The sequence below is a fragment of the Notechis scutatus genome, chromosome 6, assembly GCF_049901735.1.
Source record: "Notechis scutatus isolate UNSWTSFEM ecotype Mainland chromosome 6, rNotScu1.2, whole genome shotgun sequence".
In the NCBI taxonomy this organism is placed as follows: Eukaryota; Metazoa; Chordata; class Lepidosauria; order Squamata; family Elapidae; genus Notechis; species Notechis scutatus.
Genome location: NC_142014.1, coordinates 51,690,028 through 51,713,812, shown reverse-complemented (window position 1 = coordinate 51,713,812; position 23,785 = coordinate 51,690,028). Strand labels below are relative to the sequence as shown.

General features: G+C 35.5%; 1 protein-coding gene across 4 annotated transcripts in view; it reads right to left on the bottom strand.

The window, feature by feature from the left end:
- The window catches only part of MRTFA (myocardin related transcription factor A), a 78,712-nt gene extending 57,478 nt beyond the window's left edge, over positions 1 to 21,234 (bottom strand). For 2 of the 4 annotated variants that reach the window (XM_087968284.1, XM_087968285.1), the window contains exons 1-2: positions 20,611 to 20,946; positions 5,870 to 6,131 (exon numbers count right to left, since the gene is read on the bottom strand). The gene's annotated coding sequence lies outside the window, so the exon portion shown is untranslated. Of the gene's footprint in view, positions 1 to 5,869; positions 6,132 to 20,610; positions 20,947 to 21,065 lie in introns of those variants that run through there. The other 2 variants (XM_026694825.2, XM_026694826.2) reach the window with 2 other exon arrangements.
- Positions 21,235 to 23,785: the final 2,551 nt, after the last annotated feature.

The following is a 23,785-nucleotide window of genomic DNA, read 5'->3' as shown; positions in this document are numbered from 1 at the left end:
TGTTCCAACTGCTTGTCACTACATGACAAGAAACATAACAGTTTAATATTTCTCTCAAAAGAACTGTCATAGCAGTCCAGACCATGAAGGAAAAATATGCACTGAATTTTTCAATAGGCTCAATGTAGAATACATTCTTCTTCTTCTTCCTAGCATATTCCCACAAGTGCAGGGTCCGCTATAGAATATTATAAAATTATAATAGAATATAATTTAATTAAATATAATAAAAAATATAGAATACATTAATCACAATGAAATAGTTATCCTTCACAACGTGACCTTTATGCGACCTTTAATACTGCCTTACCTGCACTAAAAAGAATGATACAAAAGGAAATGACGTCTCTCCTTAGAGTAGCTTCAGTAAATCATTTCTCTCACAGAAATGAGGTAATAGTTAATGGGAACTGGATTTTTGTGCCCCTTTTATTGTCAAAAATTATTCCTTCAGCATTCAGTGAATTCATGTTACTTGCAATAATTAAGGTACAAGGCTAGAAACCAGGAAATTGTGAGTTCGTCCCACCATAGGTATGAAAAATAGCTGAGTGACCTTCGGCTAATCACTCTCTCTCAGCCCGACACACCTCACAGGCTAGTTGTTACAGGGAAAATGAGGAGTAAGGAGTATTTATGTATGTTCATTGCCTTGAGTTACTTATAAAGGAATAAAGGCAAGATTTAAAAAATTTAAAATAATGAAAGAGTTTCTAATAAATACAGGCTAAATGCAGATGATTACAATGAAATAGTCATTTTTATTGAAACTATTTGTAAGGCTTTACTCATTCATACACACACACAAATATGTATATATGTATATATGTAGCCCATATATTTATAATATTTTTAGTTTTTTTCATTTTTCTATTCCATTAACAGAATAAAAAAGTAAACAGCTAGTTAGAAAACTATGTTAATCTTGCTGATCTGCATAAAACAGCAGCAATCATCATAAAAAGTAATCTCACATAAATAAACAAGATGTACTGAAATCAAAACATTTGGAGTCCAAGTTTAATCATGCTTCAGGGTAAATTTAAGGGTAATAGCTAATATTACTGGAAGACACCTATGTAAAGAATAATTAAAAATCTTCAATTTTCAGATAAAGTTATTTGGATTAAATTAGATAATTTCAGAGTTTGATTGTCATAAATTTTGGGTAGGTTAGGTAATTGATAGTAGGTATCTCTTTTTTACAGTATGTCAAAGTGATTGAAATTTAAATGAAAAAAACAAGCTATCAATGAAGTGCAAAAAACTATTATGAAATTTCAGACCTCATATGTGCATGCCTAAGATTTTATTTGTGTATTATTCTAAACTACTTCTAAAATATACACACATTTATAGTCTACCAAGAGGTAACCTGTTCTGAGCCACTCAGGACATACAATGAACTCAGTTGTAACTCAGCAGTCTGTGCCTTAAGCTGAAAACAGAACAAAACTTCAGTAGCAACAAAAATCAGACAATATTTTAATGACTCCTTCCTATTGTTCCAAGTCCATTTTCTTCATTCTCCAATGTAAAAAATTAGGTGTGGTCTATTCCATTACAATATTTATTTGTATTTTTAAATCATCACCAACTTATTTTCTGGCTTAACAAAAGGGCTCTTTCTTCTGTTTTAACATTTGTATTGAATTATAAGATAAAATAAGATACAAAAAACAAAAGAAAATGGAGAAAAATAATGGGGAGGAAGGAGAAGAAAAAGTGAGGAAGGATTAAGAAAAAAAAGCATTAACTTCCGACTCCCTCTGTTGCAGTAAAATAAGGTCTTAACATCAAATCACAGCTTTGTTTTTTCATAATATTATAAACTAGCCATTTCTATAAGGATCAGTCTAACTGGTAAAACCCAAAATCAAAGTTTCATTCTTTTGCACTTCAAGCATAAATTTCAGAAGCAGTCTCCATGTGGAAACAAAAGCATTTATATTCTTTTCTTTAATCAAAATAGTCAATTTTTTCCATTTCAGCCAACTCCATAACAAAAGGGTTCTTTCAAATACACTAAAATTTAAAATAATGTTATGATTTAATTAAATATCCTCCAGAACAAAATTTTAAACAAAAAAAACAGTATTTTAGAAAAAACAGAACAAAATTTTAAACAGAAAAAACAAACATTTAGAAAAAAGCTATTCTCCAGAGTTAATTTGATAATATCAAAAGAATGTAAACAGTGTACTTAACCTCAATAGCACTATCAATTATTTACATCAACATTGGAAATGAAAAGGAAAATCATCACATCTAATATATAAATACTACTGCTTGTGAAAAAGTATTATACATCTATTTCCATAATAACTGTATGCTAATATAAAAGTCACAAAATATTGCTAATGTATACCTAGATTACATGTTTTATTATAGTGATTACACACTGTAGCTTTCACCTTCAAAAAAGTATATGTTGTTCCACAACTAATACTGCACACAGGCATAACATTTGAATGAATATTCAATTCTATTTTTTTAATTCAAAGTTTATTAACATATCCATTGCATTACTATAGTTGTTGTTGAGAATTAAAACCCTTTCTCAAGTCCGTAAATAGTATGTGTGTGGGTTTAATATATACAAAACAATAGTAGATATAAGAATCTATTATTCCAAACAACAGTAATATAAGAATTTATAATACATTTTAGTTGATGAAGTATATTTTAAATTATTAGTAAGCTGAATATATATAATCAGAAATAAGATTCTTTCTTTCCATTTAAACTGAGGCATATGATATTGTAGTTGAGTAAAAGTATTCACCAGGTAAACAATAACTTTTAAAATAAAATAGGGGGTGATTGAGATAGAATAACAATATTACAAATGTATCTGAATTCATATTTGTGAAAGACTGAAGAATAGCCATGCAGCTGCAATAGAAATATATTTAATTAAAAAAAGAATTTTAATTGTGGGACACATAAAAAAGTTAGACTGTTCCTTTACCTCGGGGTGGACTGCTGGGGGTTCGCAGGGGTTCGGGAGAGCCCCTAGCTAAGATTCTGCACAGTTTGGAGAACCCCCAAATCCCACTCCTGGATGGCCCCTGCCCATCCCACTTCTCCCAGGAGTCCTCACACGGCCCATTTTAGATGCAGGTAAGTGCAGGGAGCACACGGGGGCTCAGGGAGGGTGAAAAACGGGCCCCCCAGAAGTTCAGGAAAGCCAGAAATAGGCCCGGTTCCAGCTTCCAGAGAGCCTCTGGAGCCCAGTGAGGCTGTTTTCACCTTCCCAGAAGCTCAAGGAAAGCCTCTGGAGCCCGGGGAGGGCAAACCCCCCCAGCCACCATGGTGCAGGAGGCAGACTAGGCCACACCCACCATGGCAACCCCCACCCAGCAGCCAGGCAGAGAACCCCTTGCTAAAATTTTTGAAGCCCGCCCCTACTTTACTTATTCTGAATACCAATACATAAATGTGGAAAATAGTTTTTCCACAGCTTAATTTATAACATTTTTTGTAAATATTAAACTTCCAATAAATTTTTTTTGGGGGGGGGGATTTAAGTTAGCATTGACTTTTGGTTTCCTAGTTTCTAGCCTGGTGAACCTTAACTACTATACCAAATTGGCTCTCTCAATTACATTATTGTCCATAAAATTACTTGGTAACTCATCTAGGGAGATACATAAACAAACAAGAAACTTTATTTTCTTTAGTGATTGTTAAAAGCTTCCAAGTGCAGTACAAAAAGCTAACTACACTCAAGAGCTAATATCAGGCTTATCTTCACCATATTTAATATTGCAAAATAAATTATATTGAATTGGTAAAATACAAGTATAACAAAAATCACATACAATAGGAACTCATTACTTTCTCCATAAAATATGATTATTAAAATACTCGAATGCTATATAGGTTAGATAAAGTCAGAGAAGAAACCCACAAAAGAAAAGGCACACAATTATTTGGATAGAAGTCTTACTTCCTTGAAAATCTGAACAGAGAATAACAGAATAACACAGTTGGAAGGGACCTTGGAGGTCTTATAGTTCAACTCTCTTCTGAAGCAGGAGAGTTTATACTTTTCTGGACAAATGACTATCCAATCTCTTCTCAAAAACTTCCAGCGATGAAGCACCCACAGCTTCTGAAGGTAACGTGGTCCACTGATTAATTATTCTGTCTGGAAATTTTTCCTTAGTTGTTAGATCAGTTGGATCTCTCCTTGATAAGTTTCCACCTGTTATTTCTTGTCTTGCCCTCAAGTGCTTGAAAAACAGATTGACCCCCTCTTCTCTGCGATAGCCCCTAAAATATTGGAAGACTGCTATCATGTCACCTCTAGTCCTTCTCTTTTTAGACTAAACATATCCAGTTCCTGCAATCATTCTTCATGTTTTAGCTTCCTATCTCCAATACATCTTTGTTTCTCTTTTCTGTATTCTTTCTAAAGTCTCAAAAACTTGCTTGTATCATAGTGACCAAAACTGGACACATCCAAGTGTGGTTTTATCAAAGCAGCACTAACACTTCATGTGATCTTGATACTAGCCCTATGTTGATGCAGCCTAGGACTACACTGACTTTCTTGGCAGCTGCAAAACACTGCTGGCAACTATTTAAATGATTGTCTACTAGGACTCCTTGATCCCTCTCATAGTTACTGATATTGAGTCAGGAACCATGTATTTTATACCTATGCATTTGGTTTTTCTTGCCCAAGTGTTGAACCTTTTCTCACCACAGAATTACATTTTGTTGGATAGGTCCCAGTATTCAAGTCTGTCAAGATCCTTCTGGAGTGTTGTCTATTCCCTTGGTATCATTTGCACAGTTTGTGTCATTTACATTTTTGATGAGTTCCCCTTTTAACCCCTCATCTAAATTGTTTATGAAGATATTGAAGATTACTAATACAGAACCCTGATGTACTCCGTTGCATACTTCTCTTTGCTAGTCCTCTAACTAGCTAGTCCCAGTGCTCCAGGATCTTTGAAAGACATGGTTCAGTAGTTCTAAGATCACATATGCCAGCTCCTTCAGAACTCTGAGATGTAATTTATCAGATCCTGGTGATCTGAATTCATCTGGAGTAGACAAATGTTGTATTACCATTTTCTTGCCTATTTTGACTTGATTAATATGTCTTTCACAAGACTGCTTTGATAGTTTACACTGTTTTTCCTAAAGACAGATACAAAGAATGACTTAAGCAGTTCCACTTTCTCCATGCTGCCCATCATCATCTATTAGTGGATCAATCCTTTCCTTTACTTTTTTCTTGTTTCACACAAGTTGAATAAACCTTTTTTTTAATTATTTTTGACATTTGTTGTAAGTCTTTGTTCATTCTGAGCCTCAGCTTTCCTGATCCTGTATAAAATCTTTGTGCATACGGTAGTACTAATTTGTACAGCAGTTTCTTATTTCTTTTGAGAAAAGAGATTTGTATTTTAGTAACATCTTGAAGGCTACTTTGCTGTGAATCACAGGTTATATTCCACAAGTTTTAAGTGCACACAGGACATGAAGCCCATCCAGAGAAACCACATTGTATTCTATGGTTAGTTAAACATAAATAAAATCATAAATGCAACTATTTCTAACTAATGGTCTGCTACTCAGTTTTTCTATGTAATCAATAACAAACGAGTATAAATATTCTATATTTATATAGAATACAGTAGAGATACAGGATAATGTTCCTATGTAAAAGCTTTATTCAGTTTTGATCTCCTAACACCAATGAACATAACCTTTCTTAACTTAATACAGATGCAGATACATTAGGATAGGTTACATTACACCTGATGAAATGGAGATGTCCATATATCTACTGAGAAATTAAAAACTACTGTGCAAAAACATTCATTATGGCAGGCCTTATTGTTTCACTTACCATTCTTCCTCTCACTAAGAGGAGGAAGATTTGGGTTCCGGCCAGGATGGAGGCCTACAGTCAGCTCGGGCTGCAAGGAAAGTTCTTGCAGTTCATTGGCAACAGCTTCACTCTGTGGGCTTGGTGCAGCCAAAAGAGACACTGAGAGTGTTTCATCTTCATTCTCGCCAACCCCTCCTCCGTCCAGCCCATTTCCAGCAATGACGGAAGGGGGCAGGCACAGGACACCAGAGAAATCCACTTTGGCTTTTGTGACAACAGCCTGAAAAGAGAATAAAGTTAGAAATTATTTGATTTTTTAATTTGTTCTCTATCTGCAGGTCTTTTTTTCACAAGTTCAAAATAAAAGTAGCTGTTCAAACAGTGTTTATTTTTTTTAATGCACAAATTAGTTATGTACTACAGGTCAAAGCAGTCAAGAGTTATTTTCCTTCTTTTAAATCTCCTTTCAGTGAAGGAATTACAATCATAATTCAAATCTAGTTAATACTCCAACTGAATATAAACTATATACATAGTTAACAATGTAAGAACCACACTATTAACACTATTATTAGGAAAAGGTTAAAATATTGAATTTGACTGAGGAAAGTTATGTGAGATTTTAAAACTGGCTAGCTTTGGTCTGTCCCAATTCTAAAGCAAAAGAGTTGCAAAGTCTTTTCAAAACTTGATCTTCAGTATGCAGCCTGAGACCCTATTTGACAACATTTGTTTCTTTTTCAAGTATTACAGGCTCCAGCAGAGCAGAAACACAATGAGGATATAGGTAGATCAAAGCAGTAAAAGCTTTCTAAATCTGCCAAAGGAGACTAGTATCAGCTGATGGATTTCATCAGGTGCCAAGTATGGTCCACAGTTGCGTATGTCTCCAACTGCAACTCTAGATGGGATGCCATTCATGACTATCTTTACACTTATTATCGAATATTTTACATAGACATTTTTTATTTCCATTTTGCAGATGAGAAAATTTCATCCTTATTTTCTCCCATTTAAAAAAAACACCAACCCTAATACTGACTACTAAACTCAAAAGCACTAAGATTTTGATTAATATCCTAGTATTCAGCATAAACAGCGATTAATATAGTGCATCCTCTATATTACTGCCAGTATAACTGTGAGAGAAAAAGGACAGTAAGTTGTTAAATAGGATTAATAAAAAGTTATAAAGCTCTTCTTGAGAGAATATAAGTGAGCCTTTTTATTAAAAAGGAGGAGCTTTCTAGATATCTTTCATTGTAACCAGGAATACCATCCTAAACATAAATTAATGTGATATAATGCCGCTGCATTCTCCCTTCCTGAAGAAAGACATATGAGTGTGTGTGTGTGTGTGTATACGTACATATACACACACATATATATGTACAGACACACGTACACATACAATGGAGGAAGAATTCAGATCAAGAAACAGCACTGTTAAAAAGAAAGGCAAGAATTTCCCTTCACCTCATAATTAGGTTATTCCCCAAATTCTTCTTTTTTCAGAAGAAAACAATGCAATGTAGGAAACATCTTTCAAAAATGAAAATTGCCTTAACATGTATCAATTATTAGACAAAATGCATAGTTTTTTTAATCATTTCAACAGGTACAGTTTACAATCTCATTGGTAGAAAATGACTAGATGACATTTTTGGATACATTGACCCAACAGTCACTTCTTTGCTCATAAAAAATATGTGAATCTTCAGATTTAGAAATTAATGGCAACTTCTTTAGCAATAGTGACATCAACTTTTACCTATTGGTTCAATCCTACAAATCAATTCAAAAATATTTTACCTATTACTCTTACAGAATTGCTTGAACTCATTATTTCAGGCTCCCTTTCATAAGCTACTTGCTTGAAGTGACCCATGCCTCAATTAAAATCAGGGCTTACATTTCTTCTGTTTCAGCAATTCTATTGTATATTTGTGTGCTCAAGACTGCAGTCATGCTCAATGACTCACATAAATTTAAGCTTCAACTTCTCTGAATGGTATTCTTGTTCAGTGTTTTCTTAATAGCGGAATCATAAACCCTGATATCAAAATACTGTATGCAGGAGTAGCTGAAAAATCCTTGGCCACTATTACATTAGTGGTTTTGTGAATGAGAAAATTAATAAGGGGGTTGCATTTTCCTCATTTGTACAATACCTAACTGATGGTGAACTCAAGCCAAAGGTTTTGATAATGGGCTTGGCAACCTTTTCCAGCCTCATATAGCCATTGCCTGCTTTAAAGAATATCCAATAACTGCAATTGATCTAGCTTAACCGCAATACTACTTCTTCACATGTTGTACTGGCTCCCACTAATATCCAATGGCATGGACATTCTTAAGGTCTTCTATTAAACAATGTCATCTAGCAGGACCTAAGAATCATGTCTTCTCTTACGCAATGCCTTCCTGTGGAGTAGCAACCCCCTGAAATCTGAATGGCTCTGTCTCTGGTTAGCCTTCCAGAAAGCCTCGCTAGCTTTTCCCACAGGATGTTAATTGAGCCAGGCTCATTTGATCATGTGATAACTAGAGATTTTGGTTAGACCGTAATTCTGCTTTTATTTTTTTATGTCTTATCTTTTACTTTGTGCTTTTATCTTCTTATACTTTTGTGAGCCTCCTAGAGTTTTTTGTTGGGATTGATGTCTGTATAAACTTTATAGAAAAAAAATCAACACTTCTGTCTCAGTTCTACAAAAGCACCTTTTGATCAGTACATGATTTGCTTTTACAAATTTATGACATGAACAGCAAATGATGTCCAATGATGACAATCAAAATGTTTGCTCTTTATGTTGATGAACCATCAAACTCATATCTAATTGTGATCTCACTTATTAGAACATTTGACTCAACTTACTCTTAAGAGGGCTGATTAATCTAGTTCTTCTATTACTTTTTCTAATTAAAATGGTGAATAGGATGTTTTCAATAAAGTCATGTCACAGTAAAGTTTTCCCAAATATTGAATCTTTAAAGGAGAATAACTGTAGTTTAGGATTGAAATGAGGAATCCTTGATGCTCTCTGAGCTTGGTTGTTTTCTTGCAGACATTACCCAAACTAGGTAACACTATCAGTGCTAGGAAGGAGAGGGGTTTGCTGCCAGTTTATATATTTATACAGTGGCTCAGCAGTTAAAAATGCTGAGCTTGTCAGCTAGAAAGCTGACAGCCCGGGTTCAAGAACCAAGGGCCGTGCAATGGGTGAGCTCCTGTTACTTCCCCAGCTCCTGCCCATCTAGAAGTTTGAAAACATGCAAATTGGAGTAGATAAATAGGTACCACTTCGGTGAGAAGGTAACAGTGTTCTGTGTGCCTCAGTGTATAATGGTGCTGGTCACGACCACAGAAGTGTCTTCAGACAATGCTGGCTCCCTTGGCTAAGAAACCGAGATGAGCAGCGCCCACCAGAGTTGGAAATAAAAATCTTCACCTTTATAGTAATTCTATACCTCCTCCCTTTTAATTGAACTTAATAACAGATAATTTTGTTATACTTTATTACTATTTTGCAATTATTTCTTGGGGGCAATATGCTGACTCTGTAAACCGCTTACAGAGAACTGTAAAGCACTGTGAAGGGGTATATAAGTGCTATTGCTATTGTAAGGCACCTTGAGTGTTTATACAAATGCAGAATACATTAATAGATTAATAGAGTATAGATTAATTAATATAATTATTACATATATAGCTGCATTGATAGTTGGATTAAGGAAGGGAATTTTAAACTGAAGGGTATTTCTAAGAGTTACAATATTCTTCATGCCTATTTGATGTCTAACCTGCCAATAAATTCAAAATGGAAATTTAAATTTGCCAATCAAGAAAATGCTAGAATGCAGATTGCCCATCAATATTATAGATGTACATAAAATAATTTAACTCTCCACAGACAAAATCATTTATAATTATCCAACGTTAGGTATTAATTAAAGGTGATGTCTAATTCTTTTTCTATCAGTTTGTATGTTTTGTTTCAATGAAATCAAGGACAAAATGTTTATTTCCTTACTTTCCATTTTCTATTCATGCTTGTGTTGTGTGTAAATGAATATATACCTAATTTTCATTCAACTCATTTTCAAAATGGATAAACATAATTTCTGAGGGGGCAAAAGATTCTGGTTATTTTTAAGTCTTTCTGGTTACTTTTAAGCCACCCACAAGATAGCCTAATAAAACTATTTTAAACTGTTGCATTTCAGCATTAGTAATTTAACAAGAGGAGTAGAGAAGAATAATCATCGTCCCTGTGTCTGAGCCTTCATATTATTTCTAAAAGGTCCACAGAGCAACAGATACTTTAGAAATTTCCAAATAAGTGATATGTTCACAGGTATTCCTCTACTTTCAACTATTCATTTAGTGCCCATTCGAAGTTACAATGGCACTGAAAAAAAGGACTTATGACTGCTTTTCACATGACCGTTGCAGCATCTCTATGATCATGTGATTAAAATGCTGTTGACAATTAACATGTATTTATGAAAGTTGCACTGTCCCAGGGTCATGTGATCACCATTTATTACCATCTTAGCTGGCTTCAAACAAATGAAGTCAATGGGGAAAGCTAGATTTATTTAACAAGTACATGATTTGCTTAACAACTGCCGTGATTCAGTTAACAACTGTGGCAAAAAATGGGGCACAGCTCATTTAACAACTGTCTTGCTTAGCAATGGAAATTTTGGGCTCAATTGTGGTAGTAAATCTGTATTTCTTTCCCAAATTTTAAAAACTACAAAGGAAATCAATCTGAAAAATGTTCTGAGATTATAAATCAGGAATTCTCATACTGTAGGTTACCTCCTTCCCCTCCTCCCAAGCAACCTATCAGGTTGTGCAGGCAAGGCAGGTACACTTTCAAACTTGCTTTAGGCTTTGCTTCCCACTTTGTTTGCATAAGCTAACATTTTAAAGTTTTAATACTGTCTGTACTATTCCCTGCACAACCTGATATCAAACAACTACTCTTAAGTTTAATGGCAGTACTATTCTACAATGCCTATTAGTTTAATTTGAATCACACTGTGGTTTCACTGATCACTCACATTTACTTACTAAATAGTACAAATTCTGCAAGGGGAATATAAACTAAAAGCATAACTACTGTATATGGGGGGGGGGGTGTTAATATCTTTTAAGGTTTCCTAAACAAAACCATACAACTATTACAAGATTTTAAAAGGAAAATATCCCTTTGTGCTATTATGAAAGGTCTGGAAGCCTTCTGCTAACAAATCATTCATTTTTGTTCAAATCTTGACTGTATACTGAAAGTAAGTGGGACAAAGTATTGGATGGTTATCTGAGATTTAATTGTAATTAAACACAATTTATCAGATATTGCTTGCTATAAATTCCCATTAGAAGCCCAATGACACCTTTTAGAAGCCCTTCAGATCCTATTGGACAGACAGTCCAAAAACATACCAAAAGTTTTAGTAACACAAAAACCAGACAGAGCCTAATGCGCAGCTGTAATTCCTTACGGGGCTAATAGATACTTGAAACTACGCACCAATTCCACCCGCGCTTTTTACAATTTTGTAAACAACAAATTAAAAGATTCAAGGTCCATCCCACCCGATAGGACCCAATGGTAAAGACTGTAACCACGACACCATTAAAGCCAACATCTTTAACACATTTTTTGGCTCAGTATTTGTAAACAGCAATGGATCATGCCCAGTATTTCCTAGCCGAACCACAGAAAACTACAATGATCTAATACATATCGATTTTACAGAAGACAATGTTGAAAAAGCACTACGCAATCTAAAACCATCTCTATCTTGGACCAGACGGAATATGTGCCTACTTCTTAAAAAAGCTATCCACTGCCATAGCAGAACCTCTAAGCATAATCTTTGAAAAATCTTTCAGGACCAGCTCCTTGCCTAACCTATGGTCACAAGCCACAGTCATCCCCATCTTCAAAAAGGGAGACCCAAGCCTAGTTGAAAATTACAGACCAATCTCCTTATGCTGCGTCACCTGTAAAGTCATGGAATCAATTATTAACCAATCCATCATCCTCCACTTAGAGACAAACAACCTACTCTCCAATAAACAATTTGGTTTCAGAAAAAAACTATCCTGTAATCTGCAACTCTTACACTACAAAAACATATGGACTACACAACTCGATTAGGGCAAAGCAATAGACACAATCTACATAGACTTCTGTAAAGCCTTTGATTCAGTGATACACGACAAACTACTCCTAAAACTAAAATCTTATGGTATCTCTGGACAACTGCATAACTGGATAGAAGCATTCCTGTCAAACAGACAACAAATGGTCAAAATTGGGAGTGGCCTATCAAATTCTGTACCTGTCAATAGTGGTGTCCCCCAAGGCACTGTTCTAGGACCAACTCTCTTCATACTTTACATATATGACCGCTGTGATCACATTAAGAGCAACTGCGTTCTCTTCGCTGATAATGTAAAGCTGTTCAATACCACAGACAATATTGCTACCCTTCAAAAAGATCTTGACTATGTATCAGAATGGTCAAACAAATGGCAACTTCAAATCTCAACAAATAAATGCTCTGTCTTACATATTGGCAAAAAAAATCAGAAAATAAAATACAAGCTGAATAGTCAAGACCTTGTTGATGATCCAAGCTCTGTAAAGAACCTTGGAATACTCATCTCTAATGATCTAAGTGCTAGAGCCCACTGTAACCACATAGCCAAAAAGGCATTAAGAGTTGTTAACCTAATCTTACATAGCTTTTTCTCTGGTAATATCACACTACTAACTAGAGCATACAAAACATTTGCCAGACCAATACTCGAATACAGCTCATCAGTCTGGAACCCACATTACGTATCTGATATTAACACAGTTGAGAAAGTCCAGAAATATTTTACAAGAAGAGTTCTCCACTCCTCTACTTGTTGCAGAATACCTTATGCCACCAGACTTGAAATTCTAGACCTAGAAAACCCTGAATTACGCCGTCTTCGGTCTGATCTAAGTATGGTATATAAAATCATACATTGCAACGACTTACCTGTCAACCATAACAACACAAGAGCACACAATAGATACAAACTCAAGGTTAACCGCACCAAACTTGATTGCAGGTAATACGACTTCAGCAACAGAGTGATCAATCTCTGGAATACTCTACCTGACTTTGTGGTTTCTTCCCCAAACCCAAAAACTTTAACCTTAGACTGTCTACTATTGACCTCACCCCTTTCCTAAGAGGTCTGTAGGGGGCGTGCATAAGCACACCAACGTGCCTACCGTCCCTGTCCTATTGTTTCTTTTATTTTTCTTATATGTACCCATTTCATGTACTCATAACTATGTATATACTTATACCTATTATCTTGTAAGCAATTGACAAATTAAATAAATAAATAAATAAATAAATAAATAAATAATAAATAAATAAATAAATAAATAAATAAATAGTCTGCATATCATACAGACCTATACTTGCCATACACTAAATAAATGGACAGCACATATACTGGACATATGCTAGAAAGAGCAATAATAGATTTATTTATTTACTTATTAAATTTATTGACTGCTTATCATAGGGCTTACAGGACAGCTTACAGTTACATATAGTTAAAACAAAGTTAAAATTAAACACTAAAACCATGGACACATGGGGAGGGGAGGGGCAGAGATGGGAGGTGGGATCTGTTTTTACTCAATCAACCACCTCCATTGCGCTGTTCACTGGGACCCCAAGCCAACTGACAAAGCCACACCTTTAGGCTCTTACTAAAAGGTAGGAAGGTTGGGGCCAACCTCACATTGGGGGACAAGATGTTCCAGAAAGCACAAGCAACAGCAGAGAAGGTCCGCCCGTCCTAGACCCTGTCAGCCAGAATAATCAGGCTGACAGGACCCACAGCATGCTTCCTCTGCCGGCATGAGTGGTACGGGCCAATCCCAGTGGAGTGAGACAATCCCTCAGATAACCTAGGCCTATACCATGAAGGGCTTTAAAGGCGATCACCAATACCTGAATTTCACCCAGAATCAGACTGGTAACCAAAGCAGCTCACAGAGCAATGGTGTTACGGGGGCCATTCTTGGGGCCCCAAAAACTACCCACGCTGCCGCACTTTGCACAAGTTGTAGCTTCCAAATGCTCTTCAAGAGTTGCCCCATGTAATCCATTACAATAGTCCAGCTGTAAGATGACTAAGGACTGAATGACTGAGCGCAGGGAATCCTGATCCAGGAAAAAGCTGCAACACCAAATTGTGCACAACACCAAATTGTGCAAAGGCCCTCTTAGCCCCAACTGCCACCTGCTCCTCGAACAGGAGTCGCAAGTCTAGGAGCATCCCCAACTTGCGGACTGGGTCTTTCTGGAGCAGTGGCACCACATCAAGAATCAAAGATGATAAAGTCCTGGATCCTGGAGCCGCATGTACCCAAAGTCATTCAGTCCTACCAGGATGCAATCAAAGCCTGTTGTCCCCATCCAGGTCCCACAGCCTCCAAGGCACCACAAAAGGGCAGCCACAGCATCACTTGGGTCATCAAGAGTGGAAATATAGAGTTATGCCTAATATATTATGCCTTATATTATCTTGATAGGGATGGGTCTTTTTACTCAAAAGTACCTCAACAGTAAAGGAAAAATGCTGATAGTATTTTAGTTACCTTAGGCATGGGCTGCAAAATATAATATCAGAATGGAGGTAAATGTAAAGTGATTTCCCAGGGGTGGAGCTGATTACAGAGCAATTCCTATGAACTGCCAACTCTGAAGTATGTGTAATGAATTATATGTATATGCCACCCAACTCCCAGAAACTCTGGGTGGTTCTCATTTAGTAATACTGATATATAGTATCTCAGATAATACTGATTGCAATTTTATGCCACAAAATTTTACAACCATCAATCAAATTGCACACACATTTGGTAAAATAGCAACTAGCTGTAGCAGTAAGAAAAATAATGAAATTAGAGAGACATCTAAAAAATAATAGCAACGAACTATTTCAATTATCCTCCCACACTCTAGAAAACTATTGATACTGGTATAATAAACATACCAATTTTCTATATATTTTATAAAATACTGTGCTGGAAGAGTGAAGAAACCAATGCTACACTGGATGTTAAAATGTTGCAATATCCAGAATCTCACTAAAGATCTAAACATACTTGAACTGACTGGAATAGTTATCATAATGTTACACCTTTTAATGTTTAAGGAAGTACTGCTGAGAAAGTCTAACATGTTCTATAAAGATTCTTAGTCATCCAGGTAGTTGTCTAGAAGTTGAGACATATGGCTACTGGACTTTTTTTTTCTTTTTGGATTGAAACATTTCATTACTTATCCAGTAGCTTCTTCAGGCTTCTTCAGACTGAAGAAGCTACTTGGATAAGTAGTGAAATGTTTCAAACCAAAAAAAGAAAATAAGTCCAGTTGTCATGGCTCAACTTCCAATCCAATTTGATTTGACTTCAGAAAAGGTAACAGAATCTCAGCTAGACTGTTATGTTTAAAATGAGGAAACATTTATGAAGTCCAAGAGGACACTACAGTGGTTAATGAGCAGCATCACAACTATTAAAGGCAAGGAAACCTTCTTAAAAAACCAACAACCTGAAGTTCTACACAACTTTGCAACTTTGGCAAAAATGCAATCTTTTTATCAATAAAAGATGCAAACTCCCCCCACCTTTGTCTCAATGCTCTTTGCTGTGTGTTCTTCAAACAACAAATGTATCTGAAATAGGAACCCAATTGAAAGGTCACTGAAGGGCAAAGGTAATTAAAAATATGCTACATGAGGAGGAAAGATACTGAACACTTCTGCTTTTAACATTGAAACTTAAGTCCAATATCCAACTTTTCCAAGAGGAAAATTAGAAGAACTGAGATAAAAATAACAATAAGTTATGTTATATGGCAAATTGAGAAATTCAAAATAAGTAATCACCTAATTTAGATAGTATATACTCAAGCACTATATTGAGGTGCTCATGTCAGCTGTGGGTTTTGGATTTTGTGATTGTTTTTTTAATATGCTTTTATCTTTATTGTTTTATTGTTATATTATTTTGGTGTTTTTATAATGTTTTTATTTGTGAACTGCTGAGAGTCACATATTGAGAAGGATAGCTATATAAATGGAGGAGGTTAAACTGTGAATTTTAACTGTGGATTTTTAACGTTGTGCTTTATCTAGAGTCACTATGAGTTGGGCAGTTATATAATTTTGTTTAATAAATACAATCAATTAATAAACTGTCAAACTATTTAAATATGAAATTGCTAACCTTTTTACAAAAAATAAGTGTCCCTTTAACACTGACATCTGTTCCCCGCAACTGAAAAATAACCAACATGACTCCAAACAATACCAAACTATTCACAATGATAAAATTAAAATGGATTGTAAAGTGTCCAAATTGGGTGAATGGACTTCAAACGCAGATGCATTTCAATATAAAGCTATACAACGTAATGCATGCTGGCACAAAAGAATCCAAATTTGTTTATAGAATTATAGTGGACTCTTCAATAATATGTCAACCCATGTGTTCTATTGCTGTAAAAAAGGCAATTTTCATTATTATGATCATTAAGAAACTGAAGCTAGAACTAGCACCCAAATAATTGCTCTTATGTAAGTCTGTGGTAAAATCACAATTGGAGCATTGTTACACTAGCCATTGCACTTCAAGATGAATATTATAGAGCTTGCAATGATTCTAAAAACAGTAAGTCAGATAGGCCTTTTGCCTGATCCAGCCGGACTCTTCCGGTATTCTTAAAGACAATGTCAGCAACTGAAAACAGCCAAGACAAATATTTCAACCTATTTTTTTATTTGCTACTTTTATCAAGAATCATACATTTACGCTGATCTACACCTGAGAAATTCTACTAAAAGTCCCCAATATACTTTTTATTCCCTATCCATGCAAGGGTACTATTTTTATTATATGGATTCCATGATCAAATATTAAAATGTGCATAAATTTTTCATTACTTTTCATTCTCATTACTAGAGTTGATAACAGAATAGAGATATTCTGTTTCCCATCTAAACAGGATGAGATTATGAGAGGGTAAGAGGGGAATGGAATTTTTTCTTCTCAGAACATAACTTCATCTTGAAAAGACGTAGAAGTCTTGTCTTACTAATAAATTTCTCAATTCAGTGGAAATGTTTATATATCACTGTTTACATGTCCAGGCCAAGCTGTTGCTATTTCAACAATTACAATGGGTTATCTGCCTTCCACTACTTGTGAGTCAGAGCTTCAGAGTAGCTGAGCAACATGGAAAGTTTCCAGCTGGCGCTCAAAAAGTCTCTGATCTCAATACAAGAACTTGGATTTTATTTGTCTTCTCCCCACTCATAAAACAAGGAAAAGTGACAAATTGTTCAAGGAAATCTTGTTCAGTTAACTCATGAAATAAAAGTTGAGAGTTCCTGTCGTGGTTTCAAAGATTCTGTACTTTGCCCTTAAAACCAGCATTATTGTAATCTGTATGATTTTTTCTTCCTTGATAGCCAAACAGCCAAAACACATAATCCAATACAAACAACAAATCAATAGCTGATGGTATAGAAATGTAATATATCATTAGCATCAATGGTTTGCTCTAAGCAATTTCAGCACATCTTCAGAAATTTATACTGTATTCTACTAAATATGTTGTATTTCTACAAAATATGGGAAATATTTTTATCAGCTCAATCAAACTACCTATAGATGAGTTATTAGTCAATTCTATTAATAGTTAAATTTTAGAAGGATTAATATCTGAACTATTAAGATTTAAAACGAATTGATTCATACAACTTTCTTTAAAAAGTGCATTTCAAAGGAGACACTATCATCTTTATGGAGTGGAACATCCTGCTGAGAATAGCAACTGTGCAAAAGAATGAGTTTCACTTTCAGAAGTTTTTAAATTAGTTTGTAATTTTCAGACAGTTTTCAGCTGAAAAAGAATGACTACATTCAAACATCACACGTCATGTAGTCAGACATTCCTTCCCTTTATCACACAGAGTTCATAATGACAATAACTGTCATGCTATTAAAAAGAAAACAGATATTGTCTGACTATAGAGAATGAATGCCTAGTACATACTTTCAAGTAACTATTCCAAAAGTTTCCCTCATTAGATTTTTAATCTAAAATTCCCCAAAGATCATCATCTTGTTTCACTAATTTTAAATTAACTCAGCTTTAACTGCAACTTCCTTTCTACATAAAGGAATGCCGCATCTAGTTTTCTTAATTATAAAACTTCATAAGCCTCCATGTTTTTCTAAACATGTTATTTTTTTATCAGTGTCATAACTGTGAACAATTGCTGTCTGAGGCAGTCACCAGACAAGGACTACCTAATATACATGCAGCAGAACACTATATGAGCTAATTCAGAAGTAAGTTCTACTGAGTTCAAACTTATTTCCACATATATTGCTGCAATATACAATTTAAAATATATGCATATAGTTTTAAAATATATTAAAACAGAAAAGAAGAGGAGAATAAACCTATCTAAAGTTCACTCCAATGGATAAAATATTAGATTGATATAAAGAAAAATAAAGTCTATGCAGCAGAGAACAGAAAATAAATAATATAAATAAATTAAGGAGTGCATGTTGTTTAGTTTCTGAATTCCACAGCCATGAAGAATGCTGCATTCTGAATCCAGTAAGACCAAACTGTGTACTTTTCTGTAATGTTGCACAAATATTGAAAACTATAGACAACTAAATAATTGCAGAATAGCAGTTATTAGTTTTACCAACTTCCTACAACAAATAGTTAGAAACTGTTAGCATACATGGTTGCACTCACCATTAATTCACAATTCATTTTTCTGAAAACTTCAAAGATAATGTTATGAACTATATTATTTCTGTAGATCTTACAGAATCTTCGCAATATGCCAAAAAATTGAAGATACACAGTTACATGGCTGAGCACATAAACAACAGTTAACATAATTTTAATATTCTTACTGCATAGAGCAGTTAAACCTTGATGTTTTCCTTTTTTCACAAATATGTAAGTAGTAAATACCATATACTGTATATTTCAGAATATTACCTTGTACCTAATTTAACAATTAAAATTCAGAAAAATATGTGTTTTACAAGCACTTTGGAAGTATTTTCATTCCAAATTTCCTTTATTTCAATTACTTTAGGATTCAAAACAGTAAATATGCCAGTGGGTTCACATATGCTACAGCTATTATTCTGTATAATCAGTTGCTGCTGATGTTCACATGAATGCATAGTCAAGGTTTTAAAAAAATATATGTCCAAACCAAAGAGGGATGTTGAGAAGATATATAAATAATTCTTAAAATAAAATATACCTTTTGGAGAAGTTGCAGAAGACAACAAAGAAAACATTACGCAGTCAAAATCATTGTTTTACTTTTTATCCATTATAACTAATAGATAGTTCTCATATATTTAATTCCAAAATATATTATGTCGTTATCCATTTTTGCATATAATTCAACATCTTAATCAGAAATATGCAAATTATTTTTTTAGGTATCTTTCATATTTAGGTCATCACATTATCATAAGATATGTACAAAATGCACAAGTATGGCTGAAGAACATTGTTTAGATGAGGAAAACTAAATTATTGAGATGGAATAGAGAATGGCAATCTAGATCTTGCTTTCTCAACTTGCTAGTATCAAAATATTTTAACATTTTATTTAGTACCTAATCCAAAGCAATAAATTATTAATGTACCATTTACTGATGTGCTCATTAAAGCAAATGAGCTGCACTTTAGGATAATTTTCATGGAAACAAACAACTACAGTCAATATCCGGTTATGTTGCCTGATAAATGGAACCTTAATCATATACTTTTAAATAAAGGAATGTTCTGAGAAACCATTCCATCAACAGAAGCAGGTAGAAATATGCACTTCTGAGACAAGCATGTGTGGTATTGCAAAGGGAAGAAATCATATCAGAAAAACTAACAAATCTAGTGGCTTAACAGTCCACTTTAGAATGTGTACATAGTATGAATAATATGAAAGTACAAAGTACAATAAATGCATTCACATGAAAGCGGCATAAGACCTATTTTTACAGAAAAGGCTATTCTTATGGTTATCAAGGTATGCAGTACAATGTGAACAGTACTAGGCAAATAACGCCTAATAGTCTGTAGCCCATTAAACCAATCATAGGTCACTTTTGCCTACTATATTCCAGTATTTAGAAAAAGAACGTTCTTCCCAATATATTTTTGAAACTGAAGCCTGCATGTGGTGGTGTTGCACAGCAACCATACTATATGTGTCACATACCATACGTGACCTGCAAAACTCCAGAGGATCGCTATAGGGCAGCAAATAGCCTTTTTTTTTTGTATCTCTTCGCTGCAATCTTTCGATGCTGTGAATTTCAGCACGCAGATCCAGTACTCCCCATACAGATTCAGAATATTTCAATGCCTGTATTATTAAACGATTGGGGAGGGAGGGAGGGAGGACGTTAAAAAAGACCTCCAAGGAAATCTTCGTTGTAGCCAAAGTTTGTTAAGAATTCTTTTTCCCAGTCGACCACCAGCCTAACATTTACTAACAAAAACCCTTCCCCTCCAACGGCAGAAAGAAACGAGGAAGCAACGCGTTGAGGCAAAACGCAAAAGCATGGAGTGACCCGATTGCAGGAGGCGTCACAGCAGAGAACAGAAGCCCCGTAGCTCACCTAGGAAAGGAGGAGAGGAGCAGGGTGTTCACCGAAGGAGATCCATGGGGAAAGAGATCTACACTCTTTGATTAGGAGGTCCTGCAGGAGACGGGAAGAGGGCGAGGGGGCATCCCGGAGTCAGGCCGATTCAAAGAACTGGCTAGAGAAGAAGGCCGCCGCCGAGGGAGGGATCGCACGTCTGACTCACTGGAGGGAAAAAAACCAAGAGTGTCCGCCGGCAGCGGCTGTTCACTCGGGAGGTTCCCAGGATGAAGGGCGGCGGCCCAGCACGGTCCCTCACATCGCGAGAAACGGAAGGAGCGCGGCGATCCCGGCCAAACCCCGAGCAGCCCCGGTTTGTGTTTTGGCAGAGGGGCGGTTCCCTGCCCCGTACATGGAAGAGTCCAAGGGTGGGAGGGGATGAGCAGCCGGTCCGTCCTCTTCGTGCAAAACCGCAGCCCCTTTTCACTCACCTGATCATGAATGCATCCTAGCGGTCGTCCTTGCCTTCCAAAGTCGACCCCTCCCCCGACGGAAAAGTTGTCTGTAAGGCGCAAAGAGACCGCTCTGGCCAGCACCGCCGTTGCCGCCGGCTCGGAGCCTCTCTCTCACCGCCGCGGAAGCTCCCGCCCATCAATTGCCGGAGTTCAAAATTGACAAGCTGCAATAGCCAATGAAAAGGAGGAACAGCGATGAACGACACCAGTTCCCGTCAACGGTTGCGGAGTAACTAGAAATGTTAACGGCCTCTGGGTGGCGAGTTGGGGGGGGGGGGGATGGGCGGGAAGGCAAAAAAAAAAGAAAAAAGAAAATGACTGAAGGAGAAAGCAGCCAATTAGAAGATAGGAATTATATCATGGCCCCTAGGTGAAGTTAGAGTACTCAAACGCTGTCATGGCCCTGGGAGGAAGGAGATGGAGGAATTCTTAAAGGGATAGTACATCAACATGTGTATTGTAGAGGCATGTAACTTTCTTGGACATGCTTTAGGATGGTCTGCTTCTGATATTCCAGAAAGTCTCTTCTTAGACATTTTTGATAAATGGAAAACAGTTGATCTCACCTTCACTCATGTCACCAGGATGATTTTGCCGATTTAACTGAAAATCCTCTTTATTATAATTTCAAACCCTAAATCAGGTTCAGGATTTACCCTCTGCACACTCTTCTTGGTCCAAATGCCTTTCATACAAATTGCACTACAGCTCCCATATTCTCATTCAGCAATACCAAATGCAATATAAAGCATATTTTAACACATAGTCCTCGACTTACAATAATTTGTTTAGTGGCCATTCAGTTACAACGGCACTGAAAAAAGTGACTTATGGCTGTTTTTCACACTTATGACTGTTGTAGCATCCCCATGATCACGTGATCAGTTGATTCATATTTATGATAGTTGCAGTATCCCAGGCTCATGTGATCCCATTTTGCGACCTTCTGACAAGCAAAGTCAATGGGGAAGCCAGATTCACTTAACAGCCATGTACCTAACTGAACTACTGCAATGGATTCACTTAACTACGGCAAGAAGGGTTGTAAAATGGCGCAAAATTCACTTAATGTTATACTTAGCAGCATAATTTTTGGGCTCAATTGTCATAACTCTAGGACTCCCTGTAGACAAATTATACCTATGACTTGGTGGACTGGAAAAATATTTACAAGTAGAATATTAGTAGAAAAATGGATAAGGTGGTTAGGAAGAGGACACAGAATGTCCTTGGAAGAGAATTTTAACTAGTAAGGTCAAGATGGTGAATAATTGACATCCTGGCTTTGTTTCAATAACATCTTAAGTAATTTAGGGAACAGGGAAGCCATGCACAAACCCTTTAGTTTTTGTTCATCTCTTTGCCAGTCTGTTGGCATCTTTCCAAGACAGCAGTATGGCTGCAAATTGTGATGCAGATAGATTACTGATACTATAATTCTGTTCATGTATTAGATTGATGTATTAGATTGCTTTAGTCTTTTCAGTTGTCTTACATTGCAGACCCATATTAACTTCTGGTCTACTATAAAATTCTTTCTATGTCATGTTAAAAATATGTTTTTACCTATTTTTACCTATTACCTGTATCTTTATATTTTAGTTTTGAAATTCAGTTTTAACCTGTCAGCATCAGCATGATCTGATTAATCCTTCAGTGGATTGTTCAATAATTTGATTAAATAATGCTACCTAAACACACACAAAAACCACAACATTGTCAATTACAGTCTATCTAAAGTATATATACAGTCCACATATTCACTTGTGCAGTAAGAATCCATGGTATAGGGAAAACGTGACAACTAATCAAACTTAAATCTCTGTATTTGTTAGAACAATGAATGTTAAACAATGTCAAACAATTAAACATCATTAATTTATTAAAGGTAAGACATATTGTAAGTAATTTCTTAGGGTTTTTGTTTTTTATTATTTTCTGGAATCTACTCTGGTTTTGGTCACATTTTTTTAGACTTTCCAACTGGAGCCTGGTACAAAAAATGTTACTTAAATAATTCTCAGAAAAATATGTTTTGAATACCAGAAATGTAATTTACATTCCTTTGAAACAAAAACCAAGTGGCCAACAGAACTGGTTTTCATTTAAGAACTACAAATTATACCATGTAGTATGAGATGGAATCATTTTGTTGTTACTCTGGTTAAGTAATTAGGAAAGAGAATTATTTGCTGATGTAGTGCAGATCACCCAGAGACCTGTCAGTAAAGATCTACAAATGTGTTTCTGCTATAAAGTGATACAGAGCACCCTTTATTTTCCTAACAGCCTGTGACCTCTAGTGGCTGTACTATGTAACTTGTTCTTTATTATTTAGCAAATAGATATAAATACTGCATATACCAGTAACTAAAAGCCACCATAATAACAGCTATATGACCTCCTCTCCACCAATCCAGGATGTTGAATTAACTTTTTTAATTTTTCCATTTAAAGATTGATCTCTTGCAAAGCAACTATCATGCATGTTCTCGCTGAAGCTCAGTGGTAGAAGCCTTAAGCCAGTTTTCAATTAATAAAAAATGACAAAAAAGACACAAACATACATGTGTAGTAAAAAAAGATACATAATGTACTTAAAATGAGTACAAAGAAATACAACAGAAAATATATGTATATAAAGTATATGTCAGTGCAATAAACAGCTATAATTCTATAGTTGTATAATATAAACA